This window comes from Leptonychotes weddellii, chromosome 9, assembly GCF_054177405.1.
Source record: "Leptonychotes weddellii isolate Sample4059 chromosome 9, ASM5417740v2, whole genome shotgun sequence".
In the NCBI taxonomy this organism is placed as follows: domain Eukaryota; kingdom Metazoa; phylum Chordata; class Mammalia; order Carnivora; family Phocidae; genus Leptonychotes; species Leptonychotes weddellii.
The window spans coordinates 3,078,497-3,101,543 of NC_138377.1; the positions used below are offsets into that span (position 1 = coordinate 3,078,497).

A 23,047-nucleotide genomic window follows, 5' to 3' on the forward strand; every position below is an offset into this window, starting at 1 on the left:
GGAAGCCCGCCAGACAACGTGCCGATAGTCTATGCACATAATAAAGCCAGCCAGGTTGGGTCCAAAGGCACACACTGTACTCAAGCCATTTTAAATTTTGCCAAAACCCCAGGGTTTGAGCCAGAAAGAAGACCTCTAGCTGGAGGCGGGGGTAGGAGGTGGGGGACGAGGGCAGTGGGCACTGTTGTAATTGTTTCGTAATACACTAAATTAATTTGTTTGTTTTGACTTGCGCCTTTTAAATAGGGTTTCATCACATAATGTGCTTTCCATCTTATCCTGTTACATGGGTAGGAGACCTTGTATTTGTTTACTTGTGGGATGCCTCCCATCCCCAAAGTCCCATTGAACCAGCTGGACGGGGAGATGGTATTTTTATAGCCTCTCTTCCCTTCTCCATTCTCACTGGCCTTGTTGAGTTCAACGCCCCCCCACCCCCAGACACCAGAGCCAAGTCCACGCGAGAGCATGCGCCCCTCTCCTCCGCCCTGCCACCACCCCGCCTCTCCCGGGCCGCAGCAGCCAGATGACCAGCACCCCTGTGGGCACCAGGCATGGAGGGTGGAGGCTGAGACAGCCAGGCGCCCGCACAGGAGGCGGTGAGGTGCAGGGAGAATCCTGAGGGCCCAGGCCTGGGGGGATCCCGATCACAGCCCAAGGCTCCCCTCACGGTGGCTCCTCTCAGAGGCCCATCAGCCCCCACCTCCCTTAGGTGGTGACTCCAGGGGTTGGTTCAGGGGATGGAGCCGGCCACCCGCGATGGCTTCCCACCCTGCCACCTGCTTGGGAGAACCAGAAGGCAAGAGCACTTCTGATCTACTCTCCTAGCAAATGTCAAGCTTACAATACATTATTACTAACCAGAATCACCATGCTGTACCTTAGATCCCAGAACTTCATCTTATAACCGAAAGTGTGTAACCCTTTCACTGTCTCCCCACATCCCCCACTCCCAGCCCCTGGTCACTACCATTCTAAACTCTGTTTCTATGAGTTTGACTACTTTATTTTCTTTTAAAGATTTTATTCATTTATTTGAGAGAGAGAGAGAGACAGCCTGAGCAGGGGAGGGGCAGAGGGACGAGCAGATTCCCTGCTGAGCACGGAGCCCGATGTGGGCCTCGATCCCAGGACCCTGAGATCATGACCTGAGCTGAAGGCAGACACTTAACTGACTGAGCCACCCAGGTGCCCCTGGTCTGCCTACTTTAGAGACCTCATCCAAGTGGAAACATACAGTATTTGTCTTTCTGTATCTGGCTTATTTCACTCAGCATAATGTCCTCCAGGTTTATCCATGTTGTCCCAAATAGTAGGATGTCTTCTTTTTCATGGATGAATATTTCATATATTTTTGATATATTATATATTGATTTTCTTCATTCATTCATTGATGGTCATTTTGGTTGTTTCTGTGTTTTGGCTGTTATAGGTAATCCTGCAATGACATGGGGGGCGCAGAGATCCTGACTGCATTTCCTTTGGATTGATACCCAGAAGTGGGATTGCTGGATCATATGGTAGTACTATTTTCAATTTTCCAAGGAAGCTGTGTACTGTTTTCCACAGTGGCTACACCAGTTTACCCACCAACAGTGCACGAGGGCTCCAATGTCTTCACATCCTCATCAACACTAGTTATCTTTGGTGTTCTTTTTTTTTTTTGAAGATTTTATTTATTTATTTGAGAGAGAGAGAGAGAGAACAAGCAGGGGGGTGGGCAGAGGGAGAGAGAGAGAAGCAGACTTCCCTCTGAGCAGGGAGCCCGATGCGGAGCTTGATCCCAGGGCCCTGAGATCATGACCTGAACCACAGGCAGATGCTTAACCGACTGAGCCACCCAGGCACCCCTATCTTTTGTGTTCTTAATAGTAGTCATTCTAATGCATGCAGGGCGATATCTCGTTTGGGTTTGATTTGCATTTCCCTGATAATCAGTGATGGTGAGCATAGTTTCATGTACCTGTTGACCATCTGCCTGTTTTCTTTGGAAAATGTTTATTCTGGTCCTGTGCCCATTTTTAATTGAATTATTTTTGTTCTTATTTTTTTACTATTGAGTTGTAAGAGTTCCTTATATATTTGGATATTAACCCCTTATCAGATATATGCTTTGTAAATATTTTCTCCTATTCTGTAGGTTGCTTTTTTCATTTTGTTCATTCTTTCCTTTCTTCTATAGAAGCTTTTCAGTTTGATGTAGTCCCACTTGTTTATTTTTTCTTTTTTTGCCTCTGCTTTTGGTGTCTTATAAAAAAAAAAAAATCATTGCCAAGACCAATGTCATGGTTTTTATTCCCCCTCTGTTTTCTTCTTGGAGTTTTATAATTTCAGATTTTACATTTAAGTCTTTAATACTTTTTGAATTAATTTTTTGTGTGTGGTGTAAAACAAGAGTCCAATTATATTCTTTTGCATGTGGATATCCACTTTTCCCAACACTATTCATTGAAGAGACTATCCTTTCCCAGTTGTGTATTCTTGGTGCCCTTGTCAAAGATGAGTTAAACATATGTGCATAGGTTTATTTCTGGGCTCTCTGTTCTATTCCATTGGTCTGTGGTTTATTTTTATGCCAGTGTTATATTGTTTTGATTACTAGCTTTGTAATATAGTTTAAAGTCAGGAAGAGTGATGCCTCCCACTTTGTTCTTCTTTCTCAAGTTTGCCGTGGCTGTTTGGGGTGTTTTGTGGTTCCATATAAATTTTAGGATTGTTTAGCTAGACTAACCAAGAATAAAAGAGAGAGGACTTACATAATAACATTACAGCCAATACCATAGAATCACAAAGGACCATAGAAGGCAAATATGAACAACTATATGCCATCAAATTAAATAATCTAGAAGGAATGTATAAATTCCTAGAAACATAAAACCTACCAAGTCTGAATAAGGAAGAAATAGAAAATCTGAACAGACTAAGAATGAATAAGGAGATTGAAATGGTAATAAAAAATCTCCCATTAAAGAAAAGCCCAGGATCAGGTGGCTTCATGGGTGAATTCCACCAAACATTTAAGAAAGAATTAATGCCAGTCCTACTCAAACTCTTCCAAAAAATTGAAGAGAATACTTTCAAATTCATTTTATAAGACAAGTATTACTCTCATACCAAAGCCAGATAAGAACACTACAAGAAAAGAAAATTATAGGACAATGTCCCTGATAAGCTCAAAAATCCTCAACAAAATACTAGCAAACCATTCAACAGCACATTAAAAGAATCATCCACTATGATCAAGTAGGATTTATCCCTGGGATGTGAAGATGGTTCAACATACACAAATCAAATGTGACACACCACTTTAACAGAATGAAGGATAAAAATTACATGATCATCTCAGTCAATGCAGAAAAAGCATTTGACAAAATTCAACATCCATGATAGAAACTCTGAAGAAATTAGGTATAGAAGGAATGTAACTCAACATAATAAAGGCCATGAATGATAAGCTCACAGCTAACATCATACTCAACAGTGAAAAACTGAAAGCAACAATTCCCATGTTTAGAATATTGTCTTCCAATCCATGAACATGGTATATGTCTCCATTCAATTTAGGTCCACTTTGATTTCTTTTACCAACGTTTTATAGTTTTTAGTGCAAAGGTTTTGCATTTCCCTTCTTAAATTTATTCCTAAATATTTCTTGATGCTTTTGTCAGTGAAATTGTTTTCCTAATTTTGTCTTCAGATTTTTCATTGGTGGTATATAGAGATACAATTGATTTTTTGATATACTGATCTTATATCCTGTGACCTCGCTAAGCTTGCTTATTAATTCTCACAGTAATTTTATAGATTCCTTTAAGTTTTTGCCATAAAATTGTTCATAATCTTCCTTTTTACTTTCTGGAATTCCTATAGTGACATCCCTTCTTTCATTCTTTATTGTGTTAAGTTTTTTTCCTCTCCAATATAAGATTTTGAATCTAAAATCTTTTGCTAAACATTGATTTAGTTACATCACATAAATTTTAATGTCATATTTTCATTTTGTTTTCTATTTTTTAAATTCCTTTTTAATATTTTTTTGACCCATGCATTATTTAGAAATGTGATGTTTGATTTCCAAGTATATCAGTATTTCTCTGATTTCTTTCTGTTGTTGATTTTTAATTTAACTCTGGTATGGTCAGAGAATATACTTTAGATTATCTCAATTATTTTAAATTTATTGAGAATTTTGTTATGCCTAGCACATGATCTATCCTGGAGAATGTTGCAGGTATGCTTGGAAAAACTGTATTTTTCTGCTTTGGGGTGAATTTTTCCATATGTGTTGGTTAGATCCAGTGGTGATAAACTACCACAGCTTTTGTTTGTCTGGGAAAGACTTTATTTTCCCTTTCTTCCTTTTTTCCTTCCTTTTTTTTTTTTTTTTCCCTATTCTCCTTCATTGCTGAAGACAGCTTTGCCAAGTATTCTTGGTTGGCAGTTGTTTACTTTTTATATATGAACATATCATTCCATTCTTTTCTGGCTTGCCAGGTTTCTGCTGAGAAATTTACTGATAGTCTCCTGGTTGCTCCCTTGTATGTGATGAGTTTTTCTTTTCTCTTGCTGCTTTCAAAATTCAGGCTCAGAGGAGGGGAAATGAGTGTTGTTCAATTGGTGTGAAGTTTCAGTTATGCAGGATGAATTAGTTCAAGAGATATGCTGGACAGCATAGAGCTGATAATGGACAATACTGTATATGCACTTGAAAGTTTGTGAAGAGACTAGAGCTCATGTTAAGAGTTCTTACCACAGGGCGCCTGGGTGGCTCAGTTGGTTAAGCGACTGCCTTCGGCTGAGGTCATGATCCCAGGGTCCTGGGATCGAGTCTCACATCAGGCTCCCAGCTCAGCAGGAAGCCTGCTTCTCCCTCTCCCACTCCCCCTGCTTGTGTTCCTGCTCTCGCTGTCTCTGTCTCTGTCAAATAAATAAATAAAATCTAAAAAAAAAAAAAAAAAAGAGTTCTTACCACACATGCACAGAGGGACACAAGGACACTTTTGGAGGTGATGGATAGATCTATTATGTTGATTGTGACAATGGCTCTGCAGGTGTATCATATGTCCAAACTTATAAAACTGCATACATTAAACATGTGTAGTTTATTGTATATCAATTCTATCTCAATAAAGTTGTTTAAAACAAAAGCAAAAGTGTAAAAGAGTCCTGAAATAAAAAGTTGTAAAAAAAAAAGAAGAAGAAGAAAAAGAAACAAATGCTAAAGAAAGTTCTTTAGGATGCAGGGATATAAAACTAGATAGAAATCTATGCCTACAGAAGGGAATGAAGAGCACTGAAAATAACAAACACTAAGTAAATAAAGAGACTATTTTTTTGTTAATTTCCTTAGAACTAGTGATTGCTTTTATAACAATTTAATGTGTTTATTAATGTGTAGAAATGAAATATACACAATGGCACCAAGGATGGGAAAGGGTCATATAAAAATATACTATTTTAAGATTCTTATATATAAAGCAGTACAATATTAATTCAAGGCAAATGTGACTATATGTTGTAATTCTTATAGTAACCACAAAAAGTATGATGCACAGATGTGTCCCAAATCCAAAATGTGAGATGGACTGGATTGCTAAATATATTTGATCAAGGCAGGAAAGGAGGAACAAACAAAAAGAACAAGAGGGATCAATAGAAAACAAATAGCAAGGTGGTTTATTTAAACTCAACAGTATCAATAGTTGTGTTTGATGTAAAAAGATTCTACCAGAGATAAAAGGGATACTTCATACTAGAAGTATCAGTTCATTAGGAGGACACATAATCCTAAGTACATTTGCACCTTTAAAACAGGGTCAAAATACATGAAGCAAAAATTGACTGGGAATAAGCGTATCCAAATTCATAGTTGGGGACTGTAACTTTCCTCTTTCAGAAATTTATAGAACCCATAGATCAAAAATCTATAATCTATAGAACATTTGAGTAATACTCTCAACCATATTGATACAATTGACATTTATAGACTGCCACATCCAACAAATGCAGAATACACATTCTTTTCAATTGCCCATGAAATGTCACCAACAGAGAACATATGCTGTGTCATAAAGCCAATCTCAGTGTATTTCAAAAGGTAGGATTAATGGAGAGTAAGCTCTCTGACCACAATGGAAATAAACCAGAAACCAACACGGAAAAGGTAACTAGAAGTCCTCTAATGTGAGAAAATGAAACAATACACTTCTAAGTAACCAGTGGCTGGAAAAAATGGCAACAGAAATTAGAAAAACTCTTAAATTTGATAGGAATGAAGACACAACATCTCAAAATGTGTGGGGTGCACACAGTTACAAAATACCTGACCAGTTGTCCTCAAAACTGTCAAGATCTTCAAAAACAAGGAAAATCTGAAAGATTTCCGTTTAGAAGAGCCTTAGGAGACATGATGATCAGATTTTATGTGTGTCCTTGATGAGACCCTGGGACAGAAGAAGGACATTAGGCAAAAACCAAGGACATCCACATAAAATATGGACTTTGGTTAATAATGATATATCAAGATCAGTTTGCTAGTTATGACAAATCTATCATGGATGTATATGTACATTTACATCATACACATAAGATATTAACAGGGACACTGGGTGTTGGGTATATGGGAGCTCTTTGTACTGTATTTGCAACTTTTTTGGTAAATCTAAAATTATCCTTAAAATTTATAGGTTTATTTCAAAAGATACATGGGATTCAGCTCAATCACTTGTAGAGAAACATTATAATTTAAAATGCTAATGTTAGAAAAGAATAAAAATTTGAAATCAATGACCATATCTTCTGTCTTAAGATAGCATGAGAATGAATTAAATAGAACATGGTCAGGCAATACAGAAAACCAACAAACCCAAGGGTTGTTTCTTTAAAAATATTATTAAAACTCATAAAAATCTAGCAATATTGATTTTTCTAAAAATGGAGGGAAAAAAAATCACCAATATCAGGAATGAAAGAGGAATCATCAGTTTTGTTTTATAGATACTACTAAGACAATAAGGGACTATCATGAGCAAATTTATGCAAATGAATCTAACAACCTACATGAAATGGAAAATTCCCCTGAAAAACTCAGCTGATTAAAGCTAAGACAAGAAGAAACAGAAAACCTGAATATCCCTACATTTATTTATTATGGAACATGAACTTATAATTTAAGGCATACAAAACTCCAGGCCCAGATGGCTTCATTTTTTTGTCTCTATCACACTTAAGGAAGAAATAATACCAAGGCTACACAAACTTTTTCAGAAAATAGGCATGAACATTTCCCAACTCATTTTGTGAGGCCCAGCATACAACTGATAGCAAAGCCTGAACAGAATTAAAGAAAAAGATAATTGTAGACCCATATTGCTCAGGAACTAGATACAAAACTTTTCAACAAAATATTAGCAAATCAAATCTAACCCTATATAAAATGATAATAAGTAATGACCAAATTACATTTATTTCAGGAATGCATGTTTGGTGGTTTTTTAAATTAAAGAGTAATTGACATATAATATTATGTTAGTTTCAGGTATACAACATAGTGAATTGACAATTGTATACATTACACGCAATAAGTAGTTACCGCCTATCACCACACACAGTTATTACAACAGTATTGACTGTGTCCCCTATGCTGTGCTTTTCAGCCCCATGACTTATTTATTTTATAATTAGAAGTTTGTACGTCTCAATCCCCTTAACCTATTTTGCCCATCCCCCCACTAACACCCCCCACCCCGGCAACCACCAGTTTGTTCTTTGTATTTATGAGTCTGCTTCTCTTTTGTTGTTGTTCTTTGTTTATTTGTTCATTTGCGTTGTTTTTTAGATTTCACATATTAAGTGAAATCATATGGTGTTTGTCTTTCTCCAACTGACTTATTTCACTTAGCATTATATTCTCTAGCTCCATCCATGTTGTTGCAAATGGCAAGATTCTTTTCACTCTTTTCTATGGCTGAGTAATATTCCATAATATATATATATCATCTTTTTTATCCATTCATCTATCAGTGGACACTTAGATTGCTTCCAGATCTTGGGTATTGTACTTAATGCTGCAGTAGACATAAGGGTGCATATATCTTTTCAAACCAGTGTTTCTGTTTTCTTTGGGTAAATACCCAGTAGTGTGACTGCTGGATCATAGGGTATTTCTATTTTTAGTTTTTTTGAGGAACGTCCATACTGTTTCTCACAGTGGCTGCACCGGTTTGCATTCCCACCAACAATGCACAAGGAATCCCTTTTCTCCACATCCTCACCAACACTTGTTATTTCTTGTCTTTTTGATACTACCCATTCTGGAGGTCATAGAAATTGCAATAAAGCAAGGAAATAATAAAAGACAAAGATTAGAAAGCAAGAAATAACTTTCTTTGTTCTCAGATGATGTGATTTTGTATATGACAATCTCTAAAGAATTTATGAAAAAACACAAAAACCCTACTAGAAGTGATAAGTTAATATAGCAAGCTGGTACAGCCACTCTGGAAAACAGTATGGAGTTTCCTTAAGAAGTTAAAAATAGAGCTACCCTATGACCCAGCAATTGCACTACTGGGTATTTACCACAAAGACACAGATGTAGTGACAAGAAGGGGCACATGCACCCCAATGTTCATAGCAGCAGTGTCCACAATAGCCAACCTGTGGAAGGAGCCCAGATGTCCTTCAACAGATGAATGGATAAAGAAGATGTGGTTCATATATACAATGGAATATTACTCAGTCATCAGAAAGGATGAATACCTACGATTTGCATCGACATGAATGGAACTGGAGGGTATTATGCTAAGTGAAATAAGTCAATCAGAGAAAGACAATTATCATATGGTTTCACTCATATGTAGAACATAAGGAATAGCGAAGAGAACCTTAGGGGAAGGGAGAGAAAACTGAATGGGAAGAAATCAGAGAGGGAGACAAACCATGAGAAACTCTGGACTCTGGGAGACAAACTGAGGGTTGCAGAAGGGAGGGGGTGGGGGCACTGGGGGAAATGGGTGATGGGCATTAAGGAGGGCACGTGATCTGATGAGCACTGGGTGTTATGCAACTAATGAATCATTGAACACTACATCAAAAATTCATGATGTACTATATGTTGGCTAATTGAATTTAAATAAAAAAATATAACAAGGTTTCAGGAATTGAGGTCCGTGATGTCAGTACACAACAATAAATTTTATTTCTAGATGCTAGCAGGAAACAATTAAAAAATGAAATGCAAACAATAGCATTTATTTTTTTATTTTTTATTTTATTTTTTTTAAAGATTTTATTTTTATTTATTTGAGAGAGAGAATGAGAGACAGAGAGCTTGAGAGGGAGGAGGGTCAGAGGGAGAAGCAGACTCCCTGCCGAGCAGAGAGCCTGATGCGGGACTCGATCCCGGGACTCCAGGATCATGACCTGAGCCGAAGGCAGTTGCTTAACCAACTGAGCCACCCAGGCGCCCCAACAATAGCATTTAAAAGAACATGAAACACTAACTTCTTAAGAACAAAATTAAAACAGTGAAAATACTCCGTTCATAAATTAAGGAAAACTGGGATAAATGGGGAGCTATGGCATGTTCGTGGACTTGGGGACTCAATGTTATTAAGATAGCGATTCTCTCCATATTAATCTACAGATTTAACACAATCTCAGTCATCCCAGCAGACGTTCTTACAGAAATTTATAAATTGATTCTAAAATTTGTATAGAAATAGACTTCCTCTTCCAGTGAAGACCAAATATCAGGGATCAAGTTTACTCTTTCATCTGAAATAACAGCAGCAATAGCAACAACACAAGAAAGCATGAAAAAATGTTTTTCAAGACTTTAGACATCAGGCAAGGAAGGACAGTGATCCCTGAGAGATGGGACACAAATGAGGTAATCCTCACATTGTCCCAGCCTATTACCTTGAGACAATTTGTAGGCTGTGATACAGTTTTGGGGAGCCCAGGCAGAGCTGGGCAGACTCCCTGAGTTGAGGAGTTCAAGATGAGAGCCCAGGTAGACCAAGGAGCCCAGTTCACAGGGCAGAGTGTCAAAAAGGAGAAGGCAATATAAAGAACCCAAGATGTATGCAGAGGGTCCCCTGAGTATTCAGCTCAGTGCTGATCAGCACATTCATGTGAGGAAATTAGCCAAGGCTGGGGACAGTGCCTGGTGCTCCCACAGAACTGGGAATATTCCCTCTTCCAACAGCCAGGTGGGAAAATTGTCATAATTCATGGAGCTTTGGTTAAAGTACTTAGGTCTTACCTGAGTGGTGGCAAATAATTAGCCATAATGAGGGCTAGGACTAGGGTGAGTCCCCTAGTGAGCCCCATACAACACAACATTTAAGGAGGTCCTGCGCTTGCATGACCCTGAGCACAAGTACCTCCCTAAATTCTGCACCCCAGGCACCTTGCTTTCTTCATCTTAGTACCAGCCCTGGCCCTAGATTAAACACAGCTCTGGTCTCACCTGACAGATCATAAGACAAAACCCAAAGGATCAAATAGTTTGCAAGCAATTTAATTGCATCTCAGAGCACAGCTGAAGAATATTTATAGAAATCCAGTACCCAACAAGATAAAATTCCCAAGGTCTGGAATCCAATCAAAGATTATCAGGCATGCAAAGAAGTAGAAAAATAAGTCCCACAGTGAGAAGAATAATCAGTCAAAACCAACCCAGAGCTGTCACAGATGCTAGAATTAACAGATAAGGGCATCGAAGCAATTATTATAACTGTATTCCATATGTTTAAAAGTTAAGTAGAGGGACGCCCGGGTGGCTCAGTCAGTTCAGCGTCTGACTCTTGATTTCAGTTCAGGCCATGATCTCAGGTTGTGAGATGGAGCCCCTCACTGGGCTCTGCGTTGGGCGTGGAGCCTGCTTGGGATTCTCTCCCTCCCTCTCCCTCTGCCCCTCCCCCCTTGAATGAATGAATGAATGTTAAATAGAGCCATGGAGAATATGAAAGACCCAAATGGAAAACCTAGAGATGCCAACTACAATGTCTGGGATGAAAAATATCCTGGATGGAATTAACAGCATATTAGACATAGCAGAAGAAAAGGGAGTAAACTTCCATATATAGGAATAAAAAAATACCCAAAATGACATGCACATAGAAAAACTTTAAGTGGAATATGCTGTTCCTTCAAGTAGTCTAATATACATGCAATTGGAGCCCCTGTGAGAGAGGAGGCCCCTCGTTCATGAATCAGAAAACTCAATAAAGTTAATTCCACTCATCCCAAATTCATCTACAGATTCAATGCAATCCCAATAAAAACCCCAACCAGTTGTGTTTTTAGTTTTTGTTTATTTGTTTGTTTTATAGAAATGGAAAGGCTGATTCTAAAACTTACACGGAAATACAGAGGGACTAAAATAGCCAAAACAACCCTGAAACATAATAATAAATTCAAGGGGCTAACTCCACCTGATTTCAAGAGCTATTAAAAAACTACAGTGGGATATTGACCAAAAGATAGACAAATGGGTTGATGGGACAGAAGAGCGAGTTTGGAATTAGACCCACAAATGCATAGAAAATTGATTTTTGACAGAGGTTTAAAAGTGGGGAAATGGATGATCTTTTCAACAAATGGTGCTGGATCAATTGGACATTCATATCTCATAAATTGAACTTTGATCCATAACCTGCACTGTGTACAAAAATTGACTCAAAATGGGTCTTAAACCTAAATGCAAAACTTCAACCATAAATCTTCTGGAGAAAATATAAGAGAAAATCTTTGTCACCTTGGGTTAGGCAAAGATTTCTTGGATGTGGCATTAAAAGCCTGGTCTATAAAAGAACAAATTGATAAATTATACTTCATCAAAGTAAAAAACTGCTCTTCAAAAGACACTGTTAACAGGATGAAAGGACAAGTTCCAGACAAGGAGAAAACATTTTCAAAGCAGGTATCTGAAAAGGAGCTTGTTATCTGGAATCTATAAAAACTCTCAAAACTCAATAATAAGAAAACGCAACCTAATTTTTAAAATGGACTAAAGATTTGAATATACACTTCAGCAAAGAAGACACATAGATGGCAAATAAGCACTTGAATATATGCTAAACATCAGTAGTAAACTGAAAAATCAAAACCACCATGAAATATCACAGCATACCTGCTCGTATGGCTAAAATGTAAAAGACTGACCACAAAGTGTTAACAAAACACGCAGAGCAACTGAAACTCTTCCACACAGCCAGTGGGAACGTGAAATGGTACAACCACTTTGAAGCACCATTTGGCACTTCCTTAGAAAGTTAAACATACCTCTGCCGTAGGCACTGGCCACTCCATTCCCAGGTATTTGCACATCTGGAGAGAAAGTGTCTGTTGACACAATCGCTTGTTCATGAATGCTCACCGTGTCTCTATTGGTAACACCTCCAAATGGGCAACAACCCAATTCTCTAGCAAAGGGGGAATGGATACATAAATTTTAGTACATTCATACAACAGAATACTACTGAGTAATAAAAGAGCTATTGATACGCTTAACAAGATGTATACATATTTTAAAAATTGAGTGAAAGCTATCAGACCAAAAAAAAAAAAAAAAAAAGCATACATATAGCATGATTCCATTTACGTCAATTCTAGGAAATACCTACGGACTGTAGCGCAGAAAGCAGATCAGCGGTGGCCTGGAGGGAGGTTCAGGAGGAATATGGAGATTACAGAGGGGCAAAAGAAAATTCTTGTGGGTGATGTGTGTGTGCTCATTTTCCTGATAGTGGTGATGGTTTTACAGATGCATATATATTATATGTATATAATATATATGAGATCCTGTCAAATTGTACACTTAAAATATACCCAGTTAATTGTACATAAATTATTATATCTCAATAAAGCTGTTAAAAATTTACATGGAAATATAAAGGACCCAGAGTAGCCAACACAAGCATGCAAAAGATAAACAGTGTTGTTGGACTCACACCACTTGATTTCAAGAATTGCTATAATGCTACAGTAATTATTTCAGCATGGTATTGGCATGTGGTTAGACAAATAGATCCATGTAACAGCATATAGAGTCTAGAAACAGATTCATGCGTATATGCCAATTGAAATGTGATAAAAGCTCCAACATAATTCTATGGGGAGAGGAAACTCTTTCCAACAAATGATTCTGGAACAACTTGATATTCATATGGGAAAAAATGAATCTTGATTCCAACGTCATACCATACAGAAATTATTTTGATGTGGATCATAGATCTAAATTTAGAAGATAAATCATTGGAAAATATCTTTGAGACCTTGGTGTAAGCACAACTTCTTAGATTCCAAAAATGGTAACCATAAAAGGAAAAAACGGTAAGCGGGCTTTCATAAAAATTAAAGATTTCTGTTCTGCTCATTAAAAGACTCCTTTAGTAAAGTGAAAATGCAAGCAACAGATTGGGAGAAAATATTTACAATACATATATTTGAAAAAGGACTTATATTCAGAATATATACAGAGCTCCTACAAATCAAAACTAAAAAGATAGCCATATAAAATAGAAGATTCCCATAGATACTTAAAATATATATATATACACACACATACACAAATAGCCAATATGTTCATGAAAAGGTATTCAGCATTTTTAGTGATCAGAGAAATGCAATCTAATACCATCATGAGCTTAGTCCATTTCATACCTGCAGAATGACTAAATTAAAAACTGACAATATCAAGTGTTGATGAGGATATGGGACAACTGGGCTTCTCGTTAATTGCTGTGAAGTCTCAAACGATATAACTACTGTGAAAAATTCTTTGATAATTTCTTATAAAAGTAATATGCAGTTACCAATGATCAAGCAATTCCACTCTCAGGTACTTACCGAAGAGATGTGAAAACATGAAACCATAAAGTATTTGTATAGAATTATTTGTAGGAGTTTTATTCATAATTGCTAAGAACTGGAAACAGCCCAAGTAGCCATGAACAGGAGAATGGATAAGTGAACTGTGGTTTATTCATACGGTGGGAGAGTATTCTGCACTGAAAAGGAATGTGTGACTGATACATGCAACAACATCAGTGAGTATCCAAAGCATTATGTTGGGTGAATAAATATAAAAAGAAATGAGTACATACCATATAATTCCATTTACATGATGTTTAGTGACAGGCAAACTAGCCATTGTGGTTAAGTTACAACAGTAGCCAGAATGGGGTATGTGGTAGCTGTCTGGAGTGACAACAATGTCCTGTGTCTTGGTTTGGGAATTAGGTACATGGTATATACATTGTCAAGAGTCACTGAGCTGTATACTTCTAATGCGCACATGTAACCATTTGTAAATCAGGCCTCTGTGAAAAGAGTATTGTGGGGCAAATATAACAATCCCAAGCGTATGTTCTTCTAATGAGATAACATTGGACTTCAGGAAGCCACAACCAATAAAACTGTGGGCAAAACTAGATAAATACACAATTAAAACTGTCATTAGAAATGTCCCTCTTGGAACTAATAGATCAAGCCGTCAAAGACATCAAGCGAAGATACAGGAGGGCTGTAAGAACGTAATGAACTTGAGCTCTTAAGAAACTGAAATAGCAAAGACATTCCCCTCAAGAAACCCTCAAGCACAGATAGCTTTATGTGAAGTTCTGCGAAACAGTTTATGATCAGATAAACATTCTTAGAGAACTCGTTCCAGAAACAAGAAAATAGAAAAAAAAAAAAAAAAAGGGAAATCTGCCCAACTCATTTTATGAGGCAAAAATAACATTTATTCCAAGTTCAGATATGGCCAATAGAGGAAAAAACTGGGTCTACTTCACTTATAAAAATAGAGGCATGATTCCAAATAAGCTGCGAGCTAATTAACCCCGCAGTGCATTTTGAAAAGTGACGTAGTTGAGTTTATTCTAGAAGTGCAAGAACAAGTTAACACCAGAAATCCTGTCAGTGTTATTTATGACCGTATCATTGGACTAAAGGAACAAAATGGCTCTCGATAGACACAGCAGATCATCTGATGAAGTTCATCTTCTTGTGAGTTTTAAAAATTCTCAGGAAACTGAATAGAAACAGACATTCTTAATGTGATTGAGGTTTCGTACATTAAAAGTGTACAGGAAACCTGATTCTCTGTAGGTAAACTCTAGATTTTTTTCTGTTACTACTGGAAAGAAACCTGGAGGCTCTGGCTTGTGCTGTGACAGGAGGACACAGAAGAATCCTTGGGGAAGAGACACAGCTGTCGGTCTGTACAGAGCACCTATCATCTGCTGAAACCCACCAGAGTGAACAGAAAATTGGTTGGAACTAATAATAGAGTTTAGCGAGATTGCTGAACACAAGATCAACTTACTAAAATTAGTGGCTTTCTACACCAGTATTAACCAATTAGAAATATAATAGAAAAAGAGATACATTCACAAGAGGAACAAAAAAACTATGAAGTATCTAAATATTAAGGCAGAAATAAATGCAGGAAATCTTGGGGGGGGACATTAAAATTTAGGAAATGTAAAGGACAAAGGGGTGCCTGGGTGGCTCAGTCGGTTAAACGTCTGCCTTCAGCTCAGGTCATGATCCGGGGGGCCTGGGATTGAGCCCTGCATCGGGCTCCCTGCTCAGCGGGGAGTCTGCTTCTCCCTCTCCCTCTGCCCCTCCTTCTGCTCATGCTCTCTCTCTCTCAAATAAATGAATAAAATCTTAAAAAAAAAAAAAAAGAAAGAAATGTAAAGGACATGAAGAAGACATGAACAAGTCAAGAGAGAGATTTGAGAGCATTTGAAGGGCTGCGTTCGTCTGCCCAGGCTGCGGCCATAAACCACGATGGGCCGGAGGTGGATGTATCTCCCAATGCTCTGGGGGCTGGAAATCCACACTCTCGGGTTCTGGTGAGGGTGCCCCTCCTGGCCTGCAGATGGCTGCCTTCACGCTGGTCCTCACCCTCCTCACCTCCAGAAAGCACCACTCCCCAAACACCATCACACTGGGGATTAGGGCTTCAACGTATGAATGAACGTATGAATGTTGGCAAGGGGCAAACATTTCATCCAAATAGACATGAAGGGAAACGTGAAGAAAATGGAAAGATAGGTCACTTGAATGGAGGCTTAAAATTGTCACTCCTTCTAAATATACATAAGCCATAATGTCCACCAGTTGCTAAGTCAGTTTTGAGAAAGAAGAGACATACAGAAACATAGTATTTGATGGAGGTGGGATCACAAACCAGAGGGGAGAGGATAAATTATTAATTTTCAGTGTAGGGAAAATTGACTCACTATATAGAGGAAAACACTAGATTGATTCCCTAGCACCTCATGCCACACACAGTGAGTCTAGACTGGCTAAATATAAACATATGTAATAGATGTAAAATATAAATTTATATGGGTGTAAGGAATAAAACTGTAAAATTAATACAGATGGGGGCAGGACTTCTGAAATGCGGTCCTTTACAAAGCACAACCGCTGGGTGAGTGGCTCCTGGTTAGAACTGCATCAGAATTGGAGATGTTGGTCAACGAGAGGTAGACTCAGGGGTAACAGAAGGGGATGGCACATTGCAATGTGATACTTACAACATTGGAATTGAGCAGAGATTACTATCTACAACATACAAGGGACTCTGACAAAGCCAGTAAGAAAAAAACGGGTGACCGGCAGAAAACGATGGACAATTCCAAGAAGGAAAAGCCTGAAACGCTAACAAGCATATGAAGGGATATTCAATGTCCCTGGGAATTTGGGGGGAAATGCAAGAAGAATACTAAGACGTCAACTTTGTGAAAAGATTGGTTGGGTAATGCAGATGTTGATAGAGATGTGAGGAAATGGGTCCCTCACTAGGCACAGCTGTGGGAGTGGGGGGCAGGCAGCCGTGGGGGGTGGGGGGCGGGTCCTGCACCTCGCTTGGTGCTGCCCTTGTGTGGCTCAGAGCTCACCGGTCCCCCTTCTGGGTACATGCATGGGGCCAGGGACCAGAGGCCATGTAGAGGGGCTTGTGCTGCGGCCGTGTGATGGAGGAGACAGCCTGTGTCCATCACTGGGGACAGAGAGAGCAGACGAAGATGCATAAAGTGGGATTCCATAGCTGTGAGAACCACCGAGTTAGTGGTGTACTCAGCAACAAGCAGCACAGACAGATTTTTAAGGCATATTGTTGAATGAAAAAAGTAAGAAACAGGAGCTTTATAGTTCAACAAAATGTACTTACAACTGAAACAATCCTTAAAACACCCGAAAGTTACATGTTTTCTAGTTAAACAAGGATTCAAGGATGGATTTGAAACATTCCAGTGAGCACCTGGGGTCGGGGGCGAGGGGGAACCAGGCTTGCAGACTGGGGACAAGATGAAGATTAATGGCAGGAAATGGAGTCGTGTGCCGTGCAGTCAGGAGTACGATGAACTCAACTGTCTGAACCTAAGATGCAAGTTTAAAAATACATAAGTGACATGCGGAGGCTGGTTTCCAAGGATGCTCCCAACTGCAAAGGTCTTGATGACACCCCCCAAAAGCCATCTCTTTCCCGCCTTGGGCGCTCTGCTATGCTGGGACCCGTCCTGTGCCTTCCCGCAGGGAGGGACCTCTCCGGGGGTGGAGGAAGGTGGGTCAGGCACGCGTGGAACCTGTGGCAGGTTCTTACATCGTTCTGTTTGCTGTCCCTCTGCTGGAGGATAGCGCTCTCCACCCAGTTCACACCAGGGTGGCCACATTGACTTGACTCGGCCAATGAAAGGCAGGTGGGTGTGTTGTACGTCCCTTTCAGGGAGCAGATTTAAGAACGGGTGCGTGTTCCTCCATGACCCCAAAGCCAGCAATGTCTGGGAGGAGGCTGTACCGACAGCCAGGGTCCTAGAACAAGGCAACTTGGAGACAGCAAGGCCACCAAAGATGGGCTGTGTGGAGGGAGTGCCACATAAACGTGTGGTCCGGGGTGGGGGTGCCCAGGTGGCTCCATTGGTTTCAGCTCAGGTCATGATCTCAGGGTCATGGGATCAAGCTCCACGTTGGACTCTGCACTGAGTATGGAGCCTGCCTGGGTTTTTCTCTCCCTTTCCCTACCCCCTCCCTCCCCACAACTTGTGCATGCGCTCTCTCTCTCTCAAAAAATAAATAAGTAAATAAACAAATATGTGCTGGGAAGCCACCGAAGTGCAGAGGGTGCTTGTTTCTGGAGCTAACCTTGCTCAACCTGAGTGATACAGGACCGCTGTTGGGGCCCCAGCCCCAGTTTCCCTCTTCTCTGTAATCCTGGAAGTTGTGACTTCACTGGGGCTGGAGACTAGAGAAGGTTCTGGCCACCTTTCTAACTCCCCCATGCTCTTGCGGGAGGGGCCATTATTACAGACACTCAGAAGGCTCCTGTCCAGAGAATGTGGAATTGTGACAGCCGCCCACCAGCCCTCAGGAAGGAGCTGCCCGAGTCCTGCCGGGTCTGGACATGAACAAGAGGTTTCTCGAGTGTCCATAACCAGGGGCTGGAGGCGAGGAGCTGAGTGAGGGCCCTTGAGGATGGCACCAAGGGTAGGAAAATGAGGTGGTGACTAAGGTCCACCCACCTAGGCTGCAATTATTTAATTTTCCTGGAAAATCAGCATCATCGTGATGTATACTTGGCTGATTTCAGGGAAGATTATTAGTGCACTTGATATGAAGTATGTTCCCATTTATCACTCATCAAGCCTTGCTGAAAGCTTACGCTGATTAACCGGCCAGGTCGGTTAACCCTTGTCGTGGGGGCTCACCCACCACCTCCAGCCCCCACAAACCAAAGGAACTGGGGGGGGGGCGTTAAACTTTCTTCTTCATTTTCAAATTTGTTAGCTACAACTTTTATCCTCTGTTATGGCTCAATTGTATCCCCTACCCCCCTCCTCAAATTCCTATGTTGAAGTCCTAACCCGCGGGACATAGAATATTCGGAGACAGTCTTTAAAGAGGTTATAAGTTAAAATGAGCTCATTCCGGTGGGTCCTAATCCAGTATGACTGGTGTCCTCATAAGAAGGAGAGATTAGGACAAGGAGAGGAGAAGGCAGTGTCTACAAGCCAGGGAGGGAGGCCTGGGAGAAACCCAGCCCTGCAGGCACCTTGACCTCAGCCTTGCAGCCCCCGGCCCGTGGTGCTCTGTCTTGGCAGCCCCCGCAGACGGACACAGCCCCTACTCAGCACCTCCGACAGTTCTGCACCCTCCAATCAGCCAATGGCCTTTGGGGGACGCATTTCATCTCTCCCCATCACCTCCCCCACACCGACTTCTGTGATCTCCTCTGGTAGCTGTCCCCATCTCCTAACTGCAGGTCCAAGTATGTGGGGAGCTCTTTTCTCCTGGAGGCAGCCTGTCCCCGCTCTGCACCCGGATGACCATTTGCTGGTGGTTGACATGCTCGATGCTGGATGTTCCCAGGCACGTGTCACCCATCTTTGCTGTGTCCCCTCGGCAGAGAAAGCTGCACGTGATTGGAGCTGTAGCCGGGCGTTGCAAAATAGGAACGCGGCGGGGCGGGGGGGGGGGTCGGGGGGGTTAGGGCGCAGGAAGTAATGGTGTGGGCTGTCAGTAAAAGCCTGGGAACGTGTTCTCTGGCCCCTGGTGAGCTTGGAGGCTTATGGATTGTCTCTCCTTGCCTTAGGGCATTTCCTGTATCCAGTCTCTGGAGCCAAGTTCACCAAACCCAGTGCCAAGGGGCCAATGCTCAGTGAGAAGCACCGCCTGTCCCGTGGCCCAGACCTGTGCGGGCACGACTGGTGCATTCTCTTTCTACAGCTGATGTCCAAGGAAGGCAAGTCAGGACCAAGTGTCAAGTTGGCGTGGAATCAGAACAAGGTGGCAAGCCAGACAGGACAACTCTTTACAGAGATAACTCGATGGGCCATTGCATAACATCCAGCTCCGCCTGCAGGCTGGGGGTCACCTGGAGACTTTCATGTCGACCTCACCCCCTGTGCATTCGTTGCCAGCCTGCCCCTCCCACCTGCCACCTCTGGGACCTCCCCCGATGACCACGCTCTCTTTGGTGACATGATCTTTCTTGAGTCTGAATGGAGCCAGGCTTTGACCCCTGGGGAGCCTACTGCACCCCCAAAGTGACCCGCATCTGTGTTTTCCAAGCCTTCCTACATGGGATTCATGGGACACATATTTAGGATTTAGGAACTCAGTGTCAGAACTGGGGGCAGATGACCAAATACTGGAATACGAGATGCTCCTAGTGCTCTTACCACTTAGGAGATTCCAAGGGTTTTCGGAGCCCTGGGCCAGGAACCAGGGGCAGAGACCAATGGACATATTTTTCTGTGATCTCACAGCCGCTCTCATCTTCCAGGCGTGAAGCCCCGAGTCCCCCTCTTACTGCCTCCCTTGCGGCCGCTCCCTCCACCTGGCTCTGAAGGTTGACTCCCTCAGGCTCTGGGCTGGCTCCTCCCTCCTCTCTGCAGCCCCCCCTGTCTCACCTGGTCTCACCACCACCACCACCTGAACGCTGAGGACTCCAGAGTCCAAACAGGAGACTCCAGAACTGAGTCAGACCTCCCAGCTTGCTCTTCCAAGTGTCGCTCAGTACCCTGGCACTTGTGACAGCCACAGCCTGGCTTTGCCAGGGCGTGTCTTCCTGACACACGGGGCCATCAGGGTGAGCAGAGGCTTGAACCGCTGCCTGCTCTGTTTCTCCAGAACCTACTGCTTGTGGGGTGGGCCTCGTAGTGGGCTCTGGACTTCCCCGGAATCATGTCCTCCTAGCCCTGTGCTGTCAAGCCCTAAAGGCCCTCTGTCTCCTCTCCCCTCTGTGATGGCTTCCCCAGCTCCCTGCTCATGCTGGCTCAGTTTTCAGCGCTTCCTGCAAAATGCGCCCCACCCCCAACCCCTGCCCGCAGCCTTCTCAGCCCTTGGGTGGTGGTGAGCCTCTTCCATGGGCTCCAAGGGGCCCCGGTCACCTCACCAGCCCTGGCCACGCTATGAGATCCTGGGGGTGAGCCAGGGTGCCCCTGTCCATGTGCCCCTACAGGGCACTGGGCATGTGCTCAGCAAAGGTCGAACTTCGCTGCCGTGAGCCACCGCGAAGCCCCTGGGGCGATGCAGCCTGGCCTCCACGGAGAAGGTGAAGGTCAGCCTCTCTCCAGCTAACGCCCATCGGCCACAGGAGTCTGTGTCTCTGTCTCACTTGCAGCCTCTGGTCAGAGGCTTCCTGGCTCCCAGCCTTAGTGGCCCTGAACTTGGAGTCTCCTCTGCTCTGAGCAAGAGCCTCCCACGCGCACACGGCGGGGCCTTCCTAGACCAGGGTGGGGGGCTGGGGCACCTCTGCTCCCGCCTCTCTGCCTTGTTTTGTGGTTGAGCAAAGCAGGGCTTTAAAGGAAATTTATTTTTCCAAATTGCAGAACAAAGGACACAATGTTTAGGAAGAAAACACATTGCTTACATTTGAGAAAAATTAGTAGCGTTATATAATGAAAGACACTTGAAGGAGTTGACTCACCCCAGGCTGACATACATCTTTGACTAGTTTGTGAGATACTCATAAAATTACATCCTGTTAATTTAAGGCTTCTTATGCTAATTTTCAGTCAATTTTATTTGCCTACGAAATTTATTGGTGGCCTCCAGGGTAACAGCCGGGCTTGGCCCAAGTATGTGGGATCCTTGTTAAAAACACCATGTGAAGAAAGAAAAACAGAGTTCGATGGGAGGGCCAGGAGGACATGAGGACAGTGTCCAGGCGGTCCAGGCTTGGGGTGGGCTCTGCGGGGCCCCCTGCGAGGCCTTGCCTCAGAACTGGGCCAGGGCAACACTGGGGGACACACTGGGCTGTTCCAGGGCCCAGAGCGGCCTCTGATGGGTCCAGTACCCCCTCCACAGATGAGAAAGCTGAGGCACTGAGCTGGTGAGAGTTCCCCCGAGTGGAAATCCACAGAAGGATCTACGTGGTCTCGCTGCTCAGCATGCTCCACAGCCTCAGGTCAGCAAGAGGAGGTTGTTCTGGGCAAAGAATGTCAGGTGGTGTGTGAGTTGATAAAACAGTAAAGGGGAGGCCACTTCAAGAAGCTGGCCGCTGTCTCTCTAGGCAGGGAGGCAAACCTAGAACTGGGCCTCCTGGAGGGTCCCCACGCTCAGAAGGGCCGCATGTTGTCGCCGCCGGAAAAATTCCTACCAGGCCCCCATGAATCGCATGGCTGGCCCTGCCCCCAAGCCCGGGGCCACAGAGCAGAGGAGAGCCAGGTGTCCAGGGTCACGCCGCCCCCCCAACCAGGCTGTTCCAGCAACATCCTCCCGACCTCCTTCTGATCTTGCCCAAGCCCGGCCTTCTCCCCAAAGGGAGGACCCAGACGCCTGTGGAAGCCAGCCCCCGGGAGGACTGACACGACAGCGAAGGACAGTGCCCTGATGCCCCGTGCCAGGCCCTTACAGGGCTGCCAGCCTTGGGCTGAGAAGGTCATCCCCCCTGCTGTGCACAGCAGTTATCCATGGGGATGTAGGGTCTCCTGGGGCAAGACGGGGGCACACAGCAGAAAGGTCAGGAAAAGCTCTTCAGAAAATACTGTGCTTAAGTGAAGACCTAGAAACTGGGTGAGAATTGACCAGTAAAAAGGGTGGAAGAGCATGCCAAGGCAAGGAAAAGAAAGGGCAAAGACCCAAAGATGAGAGCGCAAGGATGTGCTGAGGCGGAGGAGGGTGATGGGTCTCCAAGAATGGGGGGACCCGACCAGGTGAGGCTGGAAAGGCACCACGAGCGGCTGATGGGGGTGCCCCTCCTGCTGCAGTGTGGGGTGCTGGTCAGAGGGCGGGGGTCAGAGGGTGCGGGTCAGAGGGCGCGGGTCAGAGGGCGGGGGGCAGAGGTGTGTGAGCTGCAAGCATGGGAAGAGGCTGAGGGGTGCAGCAGAGGGTGGAGAGACACAGGGCAGACTCAAGGGGGCCGCCCCACTGGACGTCCGGAGCCAGGAGCAGAGAGGCTCAGGGTGTGCCCCCCCGGGGACAGGGTGGCTGGCTTTGCTGCTCCCCACACGGGAGCCCAGGGACGTGAAACGTGGGAGGAGAGGAGGCGAGATGCAGAGAGATGGAATTCCTCCTCTGT

At 43.0% G+C, this 23,047-nt stretch overlaps 1 long non-coding RNA gene across 1 annotated transcript in view; it reads left to right on the forward strand.

The window, feature by feature from the left end:
* LOC145723353 (uncharacterized) overlaps window positions 1-22,710 on the forward strand; it is a 108,770-nt gene extending 86,060 nt beyond the window's left edge. Inside the window, exons 3-4 of the long non-coding RNA XR_014148281.1 lie at window positions 1,433-1,520; window positions 19,616-22,710. This is a non-coding gene — a long non-coding RNA (uncharacterized LOC145723353). The remainder of the gene's footprint in view (window positions 1-1,432; window positions 1,521-19,615) is intronic.
* The last annotated feature ends 337 nt before the right edge of the window (window positions 22,711-23,047 follow it).